The sequence below is a fragment of the Dipodomys merriami genome, unplaced genomic scaffold (genome assembly GCF_024711535.1).
Source record: "Dipodomys merriami isolate MVZ:Mamm:240054 unplaced genomic scaffold, mDipMer1.0.p SCAF_222, whole genome shotgun sequence".
NCBI lineage: Eukaryota > Metazoa > Chordata > Mammalia > Rodentia > Heteromyidae > Dipodomys > Dipodomys merriami.
The window spans coordinates 1,859,112-1,873,323 of NW_027203627.1; the positions used below are offsets into that span (position 1 = coordinate 1,859,112).

Genomic DNA, 14,212 nt, shown 5'->3' on the forward strand with positions numbered 1-14,212 from the left:
TAGCCATAAAAGAAATGCAAATCAAAACAACATTGAGATATCACCTCACTCCAGTTAGAACAGCAAAAATCAAGAACTCTAACAACAACAGATGCTGGAGGGGATGTGGACAGAAAGGAACCTTACTTCATTGTTGGTGGGAATGTAAACTTGTTCAACCACTTTGGAAAGCAGTATGGAGGTTCCTCAAAAGACTTCACATAGATCTCCCCTATGATCCAGCAATCCCACTTTTGGGCATTTACCCAAATGTTTACAAACAAGACCACACTAAAGCTACCAGCACAACTATGTTTATTGCAGCATTATTTACCATAGCTAAGATATGGAACCAACCCAGATGCCCCTCAGTAAATGAATGGATCAAGAAAATGTGGTATATATACACAATGGAATTCTATGCCTCCATCAGAAAGAATGACATTTCCCCATTTGTTAGGAAATGGAAAGGTTTAGAAAAAATTATATTAAGTGAAGTAAGCCAGGCCCAAAGAAGCATAGGTCCCATGGTTTCCCTTATTTGCAATATCTAGTATAGGTATGAGTCAAGCGGAAAAGGTCAGATAATGTGATGTTAGGAAAATGAACCCTTAAATATGTATTTTAATGTTTTCGTTTCTTTCATGCATGTGTTTCTAACGCATTTATAAGATTATTTCTTTGTTGCTTTGTATGTCCCTCCCCCACAGTGTAACCCCTGCTTTCACTATATTTGATGTCAGTATAACATGTGGAGGAGATGGGGACAAACAAGTCGTTTAAGGATTCAGGTGGACCTGTTGCAACAATGAGAAGTACAAAATGTCATGTCAAAACCAGCTTTACAATGTCGGTGTGGGGGGGGAGGGGGGTATAATTGGGTGGGGGGAGGGGGGTAAAATTGGGTGGGGGGAGGGGGGAGGCGGGGAAAGGAAGTGAAGGGTAAACAAAGGAGGAGGCTGCAATGCTTGGTAAGAAATGTATGCATTATCCTGCCCATGTAATTGTAGCCCCTCTGTACAGTATGTTCTCAAATAAAATAAAATACAATTAAAAAAAAAAACCTCATAGATCTAAACATAACCCACATACTACAACACTTTAAATGAAAGCACATGAAACTTCATGTATTTGTGTTGCTTTGAAAATGACCTCTGTGTACACTTTAATGGGTTTTTTTGTTTGTGGTTTTAGTTTTGTCTTTGGATTGTTGTTCTTTATCACTGATGTCATGAAGCTTGGACTCAGCCTGGGTGCTGTCACTGAGCTCTTTATTTCGAGGATAGTGGTCTACCACTTTGAGCTACATCTCTAATTCCAGGTTTTGAGGACAGTTCATGAGTGCGCCACTAGCACCTGGCTACACTTCGGATTTTATTATTTTATGTCGGTTGTGGGGCTTGAACTTTGTGCTTGGGTGTTGTCTCTTCAAAATTCTACCACTGGAAACAAGGTCAATTCCGGTCTTCTGAAGATTAGAGTCTTACGGACTTTCTTGCTGGCTAATACTAATACTGTTTCTTTGAGAAATCATTAACGACAGCCCGAGATTTCTATAGGTAACAAAGGCCTGGATATTTTTTCATGACAAGTTGATTAAAGACAAAGCATTGGGGAAGCTTTACAGATATTTAAGAAAAGGACACAAAACACCATCTCTAGAAAGATGGCTTACATTTACATTTTCATTCTAAGAAGGCACCCTCTAAAACTTCCTTTCTATTCATAAAGTACAAGTAATTCCATCAAAAGATAGCAGCAGCACATAAATAGTCTGCAATATGATACAAAAACAGCAAAGATGTAAGCCATAACGTATTATGTAAAGAACTGAAAATATTCAAACAAGACCAAGAAAAATGATCCCATTTACACTATGTATCTCCTATATGCTTACTTATAGTACAGCATTATATGGGCCAACCTTGTCTATCTGCTTGTTTTCATTGCCAATTAGGCAGAAAATAGCCACAAGTGAAGGTGTGATACAAGATGTAGACCTCAAGCCTTTAACAAAAAGCCAAGTAAGAAAAGCAAGTTCCTGACTTCAAACCCCAGTACTAGCACAAAAAATAAAATAAAACTATTATTATCTCGATGAAAATAATAGGGAAGGTAGTGCCATTACATCAGCATTTTAGAGCTTAAATATAAATAAATTGATGTTATTTAAATGAAATTATGAATGTATATGGAGGAAACAGAGATTATGTTTTCTAACTGTGGAGTCAGGGAGGAACTTTAAAGCAAAATGTAAATATCAGAAACAAGAAAAAAGATGGACTAATTTTGGCATAAGATAGTATGTTGGTATATATCACTAACAAAAACTAGAATAACATATTTGTAAAAAAATAATCTGCAACATATTTGATAGGTAATATATGTTGTAAAAATATTTTTAAGCTTTCAGATGCAGAGTTGTAGCTCAACAAAATGAAGCTGGAAATTGAAATATAACAGGGGAAAGTAAAGGGGAGGAGTGTAAATGAATGAAGAGTGGGTAGTAATGGCAGTATGCAGTGATAATATTCAATGCATATCCTATGAAATGAGGAAAGTTGAAGAAATGGCTTGGGTTGGTGAGAGGGAGTTGGTAGAATGATGATAGGATTGATATTGAGTAAGATACTTTGTACTTATAAACTGGTACATTGACAGATAAACCCTTTGTACAACTACTTGAAGATAATCAAAATATAAAAAACAAAAAAAAATTAGCTGGGTGCCAGTGGCTACAACTGTAACTCTAGCTTCTTAGGAGGATTTGAGTATTGAAGCCAATCTGGGCAGGAAAATCCATGAGATTTTCACCTCTAATTAATCACCAAAATGTCAGAAATAAAAGTTCTGGCTCAAGTGGTAGAGCACTAGCCCCAAGCAAAAAGAGTTCAAAAATAGTGCCCAGACCCCATTGTTCAAGCCCTGTACCAACAGACACACACACACACACACACACACACACACACACACACACACACACACACACACACACACACACACACAAATGTCTCAAAACTCACTAAAAAGAAATCTTCCTAGGCTGGTAGTAGTGACTCACACCTCTAATCCGAGCTACTCAGCTTGATATCTGAGGCACTTAGTTCAAAGACAATCCAAGCAAGAAGATCCTTGAGCCTTATGTGTAAATAAATAATAAAAAACCAGAAGAGGGGCTGTGGCAATACACAATACAGGCACAAAAGGCAAAACAAAACTTGTTTCAGTCAAATAACATCATATATTATACTCAGAGTAATATAAATTGTCAAAAAGACCTTTTGAAAATATATACAAAAAGCACTAAAAATACTAGTACCCTTCAACCCACTGGCTGTAACAAAACAATAAAAGAGAGGCAATTGATAAGCTAAGATGATGTTTACCATGCTAATTCATAACTTAAAAAGTGAAGAAACATATAAACTAGCTAGTAGGTGATTGAATAATACAATACTTTTTATCATGACATTCAGACATACAATGATAGTCTACGTATATATTTATGTAGATAGATGATAAATAGCTAGATAGGTAGATATATGAGCAGAAATATATTTGCTGCTAATTATTCAATATTAAAAGCCTCCACAAGCATTTATATATTCCTATTCTAAGTTCTTGTCTCCTGCCTCAACATAAAAGGAAAATAAACATCCATAACTAGCATTTTACTTTTACAGGAACTGAGCACAATCTTCTCAAACAGCTCACTCCATCTTTCACCACACAGTCAAGCCCTATACTTTTTAAATTTACATATCTCCTTTTTAAATTTGAGGCTAGAATTCTTACACTTCTCCCCCCTCCTCTCTCGTGACAACTAAAAGTGTAAATGGTCATCATGTTTTTTAAATATGCTCATTGAAGCCAGGACCCAATCACCTTCTTAGTCTTACTTTATTTCCATTCTTTTTGTTGTTGTTGTTGGTCATGGGGCTTGGATGCTGTCCCTCAGCTCTTCAGTTCAAGGTTAGCACTCTTAACACTTGATGCACAGGGCCACTTCCAGTTTTCTGAGTGGTTTATTGGAGATAAGAGTCTTATGGCCTTTCCTGCCTGGGTTGGCTTTGAACCGTGATCCTCAGATCTCAGCCTCCTGAGTAACTAGGATTACAGGTGTGAGCCACCAGTGCCCAGCCTCACTTTATTTCCAAAAGAAAGCTTCCAGCTCTCAAAGCAGAGCCTTATACAAAACATGTACCAAATAAATTTATTCCATTAACATTTTCTATGTACCTACTGCATGACAGCAGGACAATACAATACTGTGTTTGGATCTCAAAGATCATGAAATATGTTCATGTATAAACATGACTAGTGCTTGGGAAAATTGGGAAGTGGAGTAGAAGTATCAATAGGTTATTGATATATTATTATCCTCACAGTAGTATGTATATTAGCTCAAATTCCCAAAAATAGCTCAACAATGTCTTATGCATGTTTTAAATATTTGATAACAATATGTCTATATAAATATATCAAGTATCAATAGATATTTGGGAATAAGAGAGGTAAAATAGAGAAAAAAGGCTTTGATTAACCTAGACATAAACAATAAACAAGTACTACTATACTGAAGCCTGTATCTTGAGAGGTGGAGATTAACACTGTCAAATTCAGATTCACCATACATCTTCCAAGAATACAATTCTGAAGATATATAAGCAAAAGTTATGGTTATAGTTTGGAAAGAATCCAATGATAGATCTGAAGTTTGTCTTCCTTTCTTAGGGAAATAGAAATGTAAGAGGAAGATATCAAAACATTCCCAACATAACAGTTGATTTCCTCCTGGTATCATTTAGTGCAATTTAATCTAACTTGACTCATTTTCTAAATTGTTACAGTTCCTCAAACTATGGTGCAGAATGACAATATGAAAAGAATGCAAATGCAGTGAGACAAAGGTAATCTCTACAAATTAGTTGATTTAAACTTGCTTGCTATTTTCTCATTCAAAAATGCTATATTGATGCATTTCACTCAAAGTGGATTTCACTCAGTATTCTTTTGCTTGCTTGCGTTTTGAGTTCTGCTGCCTACTTTGTTAGCATAGGGTTGAGTAAGGGCAGTTCATGCTGCAAAACACAAGAAAAAAAACAGAATGTCTGTAATCTTAATGCAAAATGTTGCCATCTATTGTTATAGGAAATGATATTGAAATTTCAAAACCTAAATGAGTAAGATGAATCAGTAACTGAATAGAATTTGTCACATAATGTTTCCAATGGGCATAATAAAACAGTACAATCATCAAGGCATTTTTAAAAAGAAAAGAAAAGGTAGGCATGGTGATTCACATCTGCAATCCCTACTCATTAGACTGAGGAAGATCATTGTTCAAGGTCAATATGAGACAGAACTTTACAAGACCCTATTCTCAACCAGAAAGAGTGTAGAGGTGCACACCTATCATCTCAGCTAGGGCACATAGACACACACACACACACACACACACACACACACACACACACACACACACACACACACACACACACAAAGAACAGGAGGATTACAGCCTATGCTGCCTCATGCCAAAAGCAGATATTTTTATCTCAAAACTCACAAGCACTTCTGTGCTCATAAGAGAGTAATTGAGGGGGCTGGGAAGGTGGCTCAGTGGTAAAGCACTTGCCTTGCATGCCTGAGGCCCTGGGTTTGATTCTTCAGCACCACATAAGCAAAAAGAAAAAAATCCGGAAGTGGCACTGTGGCTCAAGTGGTAAAGCGCTAGCCTTGAGCTGAAGAGCTGAGGAACAGCTCCCAGGCCCAGAGTTCAGGCCGCACAACCGGACCAAAAAAAAAAGAGAGAGTAATTGACTACCATGTCAAAGACTTGATTTCAAATCCTAGTATTTCCAGAGAAAAAATACTTTAAATGATGATAATATAGCAACTTTCAATTGACTTTCCTTTGAAAAAGGGGACTTAAAGATAGATATTTGAGGCATCTGAACACTGGTTTTAAGGTGAAAGTTTCCAAGAGTTGGCTGGGAAGGAATTCTGGACATGGGTTCTCTGCAGTTTTTCAGTGCATGAAAATACCATGGCAATTCAGAAAATTTCGGCATGAGCCAAGGAGACCTAGGGTTTCTCCTATTCCATCCTGTAATGATTTCAGAGTGTCTGCTTTGACTTCGAGGTCTTTGGTCCATTTGGAATTGATTCTGGTGTAGGGTGATATATAAGGATCTAGCTTTAGTTTTCTACAAGTAGTTAACCAATTTTGCCAGCAGCATTTACTGAAGAGGCTGTCTTTCTTCCATTCTATTTTTTTAGCTCCCTTTTCAAAGATTAGATGGCTATAGGTCTGTAGGTTCATTTCTGGGTTTTCAATTCTATTTTATTGGTCCTGAGGTCTATTCTTATGCCAATACCAAGCTGTTTTGATTACTATGTCTTTATAGTAGAGTTTGAAATTTAGTATTGATATTCCTCCAGCAGTGTTCTTTCCGTTGAGGAGTGTTTTTTCTACTCGGGGTATTTTATTGTTCCATATGAATTTTTGGATTGCCTCTTCTATTTCCTTGAAGAAAGCAGGCCAAAATTTTCTGAATAGAGACCCGGAAACACAACAAATCAAAGAAAGGTTGGACAAATGGGATTGCATGAAGTTGCAGAGCTTCTGCATGGCAAAGGACATAGCTAGCAAGATCAATAGAAAGCCCACGGATTGGGAGAAGGTCTTCACTAGCCATACAACAGACAAGGGTCTCATATCTAAAATGTACTTGGAACTCAACAAATTAAACCCCCACAACAAATCCTCAAAGAAACAACTGTCCAATAAATAAGTGGGCTAAAGACTTAAGAGAAACTTCTCTGAAGAGGAAAGAAGGATGGCCAATAGACACATGAAGAAATGCTCAACATCCCTAGCCATAAAAGAAATGCACATCAAACAACATTGAGATACCACCTCACTCCAGTTAGAATGGCAAAAATCAAGAACTCTAACAACAACAGATGCTAGAAGGGATGTGGACAGAAGGGATCCTTACTTCATTGTTGGTGGGAATGTAAACTTGTTCAACCACTTTGGAAAGTAGTATGGAGGTTCCTTAAAAGACTTCACATAGAGCTCCCCTATGATCCAGCAATCCCACTTTTGGGCATTTACCCAAATGTTTACAAACAAGACCACACTAAAGCTACCAGCACAACTATGTTTATTGCAGCATTATTTACCATAGCTCATATATGGAACCAACCCAGATGTCTCTCAGTAGATGAAAAGATCAAGAAAATGTAGTATATATAAACAATGGAATTCTATGCATCCATCAGAAAGAATGACATTGCCCCATTTGTTAGGAAATGGAAAAACTTGGGAAAATTATATTAAGTGAAGCAAGCCAGGCACAAAGAAACATAGGTCCCATGGTTTCCCTTATTTGCAATATCTAGTATATATATGAGTCAAGCGGAAAAGGTCAGATAATGTGATGTTAGGAAAATGAACCCTTAGATATGTATTTTAATGTTTTTTTTTCTTTCATGCATTTGTTTCTAATGCATTTGTAAGATTATTTCTTTGTTGCTTTGTATGTCCCTCCCCCACAGGATAACCCCTGATTTCACTATATTTGATGTCAGTATAACTTGTGGAGGAGATGGAGAAAAACAAGTCGTTTAAGGATACAGGTGGACCTGTTGCAATAATGAGAAGTACAAGTTGTCATGTCGAAAATGAGCTTTACAACGTTGGTGTTGGGGTGGGAGGTGGGAGGATTGGGTGGGGGGGTGGGGAGGAGGCTGGGAAAGGATGTGAAGTGTAAACAAAGGAGGAGGCTGCAATGCTTGATAAGAAATGGACGCATTATCCTGCGCATGTAATTGTAACCCCTCTGTGCAGTATGTTCACAAAAATAAAATAAAAAAAATAAAATAAAATACCATGGCAAGGGCACTGAAAACCAGTGAAATAGAAATCTCCCTTGTATTTTACTGCAAGTCTTCAGAAATACAAGAGAAGCCTCATTGGTCTAAAGACTGTAATAAGAGTATTGTTTCATTAGGAGAGAATGGTGTTTTCAGCCACTGTCTTCTTCTAATACATGGAACAGATTTTAGTAAATATTGCGCAATTGATTCTGTACAACTTAAAATTTTGAGGCATGGAGTAAAACCAGATCTTTGGAATCAAGAATCAAAAATAGAGCAGTATAACTTGGCAGAGTTAAAGAGGGAACAAGAAACAAAGGAAGTAAACAAGAACGAATAAGGGAAGGGCTAAGAAAATATTATAAGTAAAAGAATCAACACATTAAAAAACTGAAGCCTATCAAAATACATCGAAGTATCCTATTGACTTGGTCAACCCTTCTACATTTAGTTCTATCCTAGTTATTATGGCTGCTCAGTCTCTGAAATCTCAGATCTACAATGTTTAGAATTAAGAAGTAAATTGATACAATATAAAAAAATAGGAAAGTAGCACATTTTTTTTCATTTGCAACTTATTCACATCCTTCAATTTTAAAATACATAATGGGAAAATACAGTTAAATAATTACCTGGTAAAGCCAATAAAATTTGACTCAGTTTGGGGGGAAAGATTAAGGTGGTTATGGATTTAGAATTTCTTACAATGACATTATGTACAAGACATTATGTCGAAAAATGAATTTTACAACTTTGGCGGGGGTGCGAGAGCACGGGATGGGAGGGCAGGGATGGTAAGGAGGAGGCAACAATGCTTAATAAGAATTGTACTCATGGGCTGAGAAGGTGGCTTAGTGGTAAAGAGCTTGCCTTGCATGCATGAGGCCCTGGGTTTGATTACTCAGCACCACATAAACAAAAAGAATAAAGCCGGAAGTGGTGCTGTGGCTCAAGTGGTAGAGCACTAGCCGTGAGCTGAAGAGCTGAGGGACAGTGCCAGGCCCAGAGTTCAGGCCCCATGACCGGACCCCCCACCCAAAAAAAAGAATTGTACTCATTACCTTGCTCATGTAATTGTAACCCCTCTGTATGGTATTTTCACAATAATAAAAACTTATTATTAGTAAGTTTTAGCAATGTTTATCTTACATCTCTAATTTTGATGATCATCAAAAGAAGTCTGACTCTTAAAAGAACATATGTTTTTATACAAATAGAATATTTATCTGAAAAGTAAAGCTTTCCTTTAAATGCTAATTTCTTCAATTGGCTACTTCATGATGAGATTTGAAGTTTATTGTCTTTCTTCTAGAGTTGATTTTTTTGTTATCAGCAGTTATAAGAATAAGTCAAATGCATGATTTCAAAAGAACATCTGGATAGTAGAACATTAGCCTAGCACAAGTGAGAGGTCCTGAGTTTGATCCTCAGTAGCCCAAGAGAAGGTGGAGGAGGAAGAGGTAGGCAGAAAGGGTGTGATGGGTGTGCAGAAGGATAAAAAGGAAGAGAAAGCAGAAGTAAAGCATCATATTATTCACTGTGAAACTGGTAGAAAAGCATGACCTTATTCTGTTATTTCTGCTGACACTATAAGCAGGAGGATTCATAGATTTCTCATAAGGAACAAAAGTGCTGAGCCATACCCAGGATTGGAAAAAGCAATTGTTCCTGTTTCCATCATGTTAAATGTTTGTATGTTGGTTACCCTGAGGATAATTTCTTTCAAAATTATCTCTATTTTTCCTGCAATTAACTTCATGTCTACGTATCTATAGGTTTAACTTACCTAGGTTTTAGTTTGATGTGTTTTCTCTCTTGAGTTGAAGAGGTAACTGTGAAGAGTATGGGGCTCTGAAATGGAATTAACTTTGTCCAGAATGTTATCTTGTGCTGTCAAAATAGTTACAATAAATATTTAAAGATCTGTGATGTATCATGCATCATATAGCAAGCAGCTAATGTATTAATGACATACTTCTGGTGTACATTAATGACTGAAATTTCTGATGTACTTATTAGTAAAGTTTTTTAATCTCTCTTGTGTACTTATTTGTAAAGTTTTTTTTACTGTCTTCAAGTATAGCTACATATGCATTTGTCTGACCATATATCATTGCAAGTATGGCTAATTTCTTAGGGTTCCTCATTACATGGTCATTTTATGGTATCTCCAAATTTTTTGGTTGTCAGAGCCAAGGGTGTTTTATTTCCCGTCTAACTGCCATGAATTCCCACAATGATGAAAACTCATTGGGTGGTTAGTTGAGATCCTCAGTAATCCGTGGCTTATATTTACATTTTTCTCTTAAGAAGAATTTTTTATTAATATCAGAACTTAATATTAATATTACAATATAATATAATCATATCATAATAACATTATTAGTATTGAGGCTTTTCTTGGCCATTCCTTGAGGATTTTCCTTGGAAATCTATTGTCTTTTTCTAGGTATAATTGTGTATCCTACCCCCAAGGATTTTGAGATCCGAGGTTTCAGAGATCCAAATTTCAAGCAAATAATTCAGAACTCTGTTTATATTGCCTACTTTTATATTAATTTACAGCACTATGCCTTCAAAATACTTTATAAATTTGCCCATTCTTCTGTCCTCAAGAATTTGGACAGGCTTTTAAACAATATCTTAGAAATCTATTCTCTTGGTGCTTTATGTACTACTACACTTACCTTATTAGGATCTGTTAAACATAATCTTCTGGTACTATTGCTCTTATCTTTTTTCTATTCTTCTCTGTGGGGTATCATGTATCCCCTGAGGTGAGCCCAATTTTAGGCCATATATGGTTCCCTCATCTGTCTCATCTTTCTTCCCAGACATAAGTATTAAGAACTAACTTAGCTAGTTTTCTTGCTCACCTGAATGATTTCTCAGTACAATGTAATTCAATAGTACATCTTACAGATGAATAATCAGAGATGTGTGATCTTAGATTTCCTTTTCTTCTTTCTGTTAAGTCAAATATATGCCTTCCCAGTTCTCCAAACCTCAAAACAATCTGTATTAAAAAATAAGGCATCAAAGGTATATGATAATTGGTTATTATTTTTCATGAAGTTTTTTTTAATGACTGGTAGACAGGACAGACAGAAATGGCTGCCTTGCTTTTGAAGTTTTTTTTTTTTTTTAATGACTGGTAGACAGGACAGACAGAAATGGCTGCCTTGCTTTCCCTTCATCTGGTTCACCTAATTCCATTTTGGACATTTTGAGATGTGTTATCACCTCAACCTACAGCTACATTCAGAAATCACTAATCATGGAAGTTATTTTGCTACTCTTATTCTGAATGATTATTCAATTATTTTACTGAATATCAATATAAGTTATGATATGCCACTTTCAAAATAAAGAACATAAAACAATTATCACTCATACAATGCTATTCATTCATTAATCATTTAACAAATATATTTTGAACAGTTTTGTGGGTTGGGGGACATGGGTATATCTGCTGTACTGGAGCTTGAATTCCAGGCCTGGGTGCTGTCCCTGAGCTATTTTGCTTAAAGCTAAAGCTCTACTACTTGAGCCACTTCTGACTTTTACATAAGTTAATTAGATATAAGGGTCTCACAGGCTTTCCTGCTCAGTCTGGCTTTAAATTGTAATTCTCGGATCTCAGACTCCAGAGTGGCTAGGATTGCAAGAATGAACTATTGGGCCGAGCTGAGAGCTAGAGATATAGTGTTGAGCAAAAACATTATATCTAGTCTTATAAACTGTAAGTCTTCTACAGAAAAGGGTCATTAGACAATTACCACACAAAACAAGTAAAGAATAGCATTAATTCCACAAGGTGCAAAGCAATTGTACTCACCTATTCAAGTCTACAATTGAAGGGCAAGCTGATACAAAAAGTTTTCCCAACAGACAAGGAAAGTTTACAGGAACCCAGGAAGCCTGTGAATAACAACTTCCTTTAGATAGGTAGAGTTGAATATCAGCACTTTCCTGTTTCCTCTAAAGATGCTTTTGGTCTAAACCCTTTATCTCTGAGGAGTTAGGTGAGTCACAAAGGAATGGATTGGTCACAGAGAGCCTTGTTTCCTAGTAGTGATCAAGAACCCTGAGTATCCTATGTTATAACCTCAGGTGAGGGATGTCTTTTTTATACTGTCCTGGAGCAGCTGGAGGTCTATAGACATAATGAGATAAGACAATATTCAGTAAGCTAGAAGACATTTATCTGCACTTGCTGTTAGCAAGGAAGCTTCTCCCCATAGTTTTCAAAGGTCTAGCCTCTCTAGAGTAGGTTCAGTTTTGGACAAGTGGGTGGAAGAGCCATGAAACCGGAGAATCAGCAGGAATTTTGCCAAAAAGAAATTGCCCATTCACTTTAGGGTGAAAAATGTATTTTAGTAAGACTTAGAAGAGTGTGGCTTCTCATCAGTGGCACAAGCTCAGCAGCATCATGGGACAAGCCACTGATACATGCTGCACTGCAGGAACTCCAAAACATGACAAGAAATGTTACAAATGCTATCATACATCATATCTTTTTTGTAATGTGTACAGAAAAGCTATATGCATATATAGAACCAGTAAGTAGTCTCTCTTGGGGCCAAGTATCAGAATGGGGTTTGCCACATTGACCCCAAGATGGGATGCATCATAATTGCATGGGGTATGGCATGGTAGGGTATATCTGTAATCTAGGCTATTAAAAAATTAGAGGCAGAAAGAATTACTTGAGCCCAAGAACATAAGCCTAGCCAAATATAACATAAGCCAGACAAACAGCAAACAAAAAAGCATTAGTAGCTCCCCAACTGGCAGGGTAAAGAGGCTTCATGGAGGCAGTACAGGTACCAGTCCTTGTCTTTAATTGTTCCAGTCCAGGGACCACACATGAGAGTAATGAAGCCTTTCGATCTGTGAAGATTTGGCCTGAATTATCACAGCATGTAGCACCTAAAATGCATGACCAGTAATAAAACTGCACCATTATATACATCTAATCCAGATAAGCTTTCAGAGAGCAAAAATATTTTTAAAAATACAGAAAAGAAATTCAAATAAACACATGCTCCAATTTTGTATTCTTATTTATTATCCCAGTAGCAAGTTCATAAATAGATGAGGGAGCCATCTGGGGTAGAAATGATAAAGGAATGAAATAGAAGGAAAAAGTTGTTTTTTCTGACTACATTGCCTTATATTTTGTAACGAAAGATCTTCTCAGTCTATGTACTCTCTCAGAAGTTCGTATACAGAACCTTCTATAGAGGAGAAAGAAGATCAACTGACTTGTCTGGATGGGATCCTTACAGATCCCATTTTTCCTAAGCTGGTGGGTCTTAGGATTCTTGCACTGCATATGGAAAAGTCAGACCCATAAAAATACATACTTATATCTATTTTTTTCCAAAAACTTCCATGTATTTATTACTCAGTTCATTCTTAGGGCAAAGTAAAAGAAAAAGGGAAATCAGACTTTTAATTTAAACTACAAATCTTTCTGGGTAGTATTAAATATTTCAGTCTGAATTATGTAGAGCATAAATATTTATGAATTATCTTGATTCTTCTCCAATGTAGGAGTTGTGCATAACTTTGTTATGAGCTTTGTATTTTTTTTCTAAAACCATTGGAAAATGGGCCATGTTTGCTTTTGTTTCTTGAATGACTACACTCACTTCATCCTGACAGTCTTTGTAAAAAGACCTGGTAAACAGCCCTTCTAAATATATACATCATGTTGAAGGCATAGAAAAACATATCTATTGAAAGTTAAAAATCCATTGTTGTTCTATGTTAAGCAAATCAAACAAATTTGTCACACAATACCCAGTCTTTATAAATTGGTTCTAAATTGATACACTAAAAAAAATCTAGTGATTTTTCATTGTTTATATGGTGAATTTGTCTAAGTTGTCAAAACCTTTGATTTCTTTTAATTTTATGTCCAAGACTGGAACTCTAAATCAGTATATTCTGCTTTCGCTCATTGGCTCTACCAACTAATCCAAGCTTCCAACCTCAATTTAATCCCCTTTAAAATAAGAATAACTGATTTAGGAGTTACTCTTTTGCTTACTTCTGTTTTTTTCTATAATGTTAAATAATTTTTGATGCAGTTAAATCATATTTCCATTGTTAAAAATGTTTTAGGATGTTGTTCCATTACATAATCCTTGTACTTGGTTTTCTAGAATGTTTCTTAAATAACTCTAGTCATGTTAGTTGGACAGAAAGCTCTACAAACTGACATTTTAACATATATCAAGTATGACTCTATAATCCACAAATCAAACTAAAAGATTGAAAGCCAATAAGAGTCAAATTGTAGGTTACTGTCTAAGAACTTGGAAAAATCACCAGGATT

The 14,212-nt window shown here is 36.1% G+C and overlaps 1 long non-coding RNA gene across 9 annotated transcripts in view; it reads right to left on the reverse strand.

Annotated features, from left to right (window-relative positions):
* Window positions 1-14,212, reverse strand: part of LOC138835017 (uncharacterized) — a 50,842-nt gene that overhangs the window by 19,245 nt on the left and 17,385 nt on the right. For 8 of the 9 annotated variants that reach the window (XR_011374349.1, XR_011374348.1, XR_011374347.1 and 5 more), the window contains 3 exons: window positions 11,705-11,787; window positions 10,743-10,882; window positions 9,653-9,756 (listed from right to left, as the gene is read on the reverse strand). This is a non-coding gene — a long non-coding RNA (uncharacterized lncRNA). The remainder of the gene's footprint in view (window positions 1-9,652; window positions 9,757-10,742; window positions 10,883-11,704; window positions 11,788-14,212) is intronic. The other variant, XR_011374350.1, reaches the window with a different exon arrangement.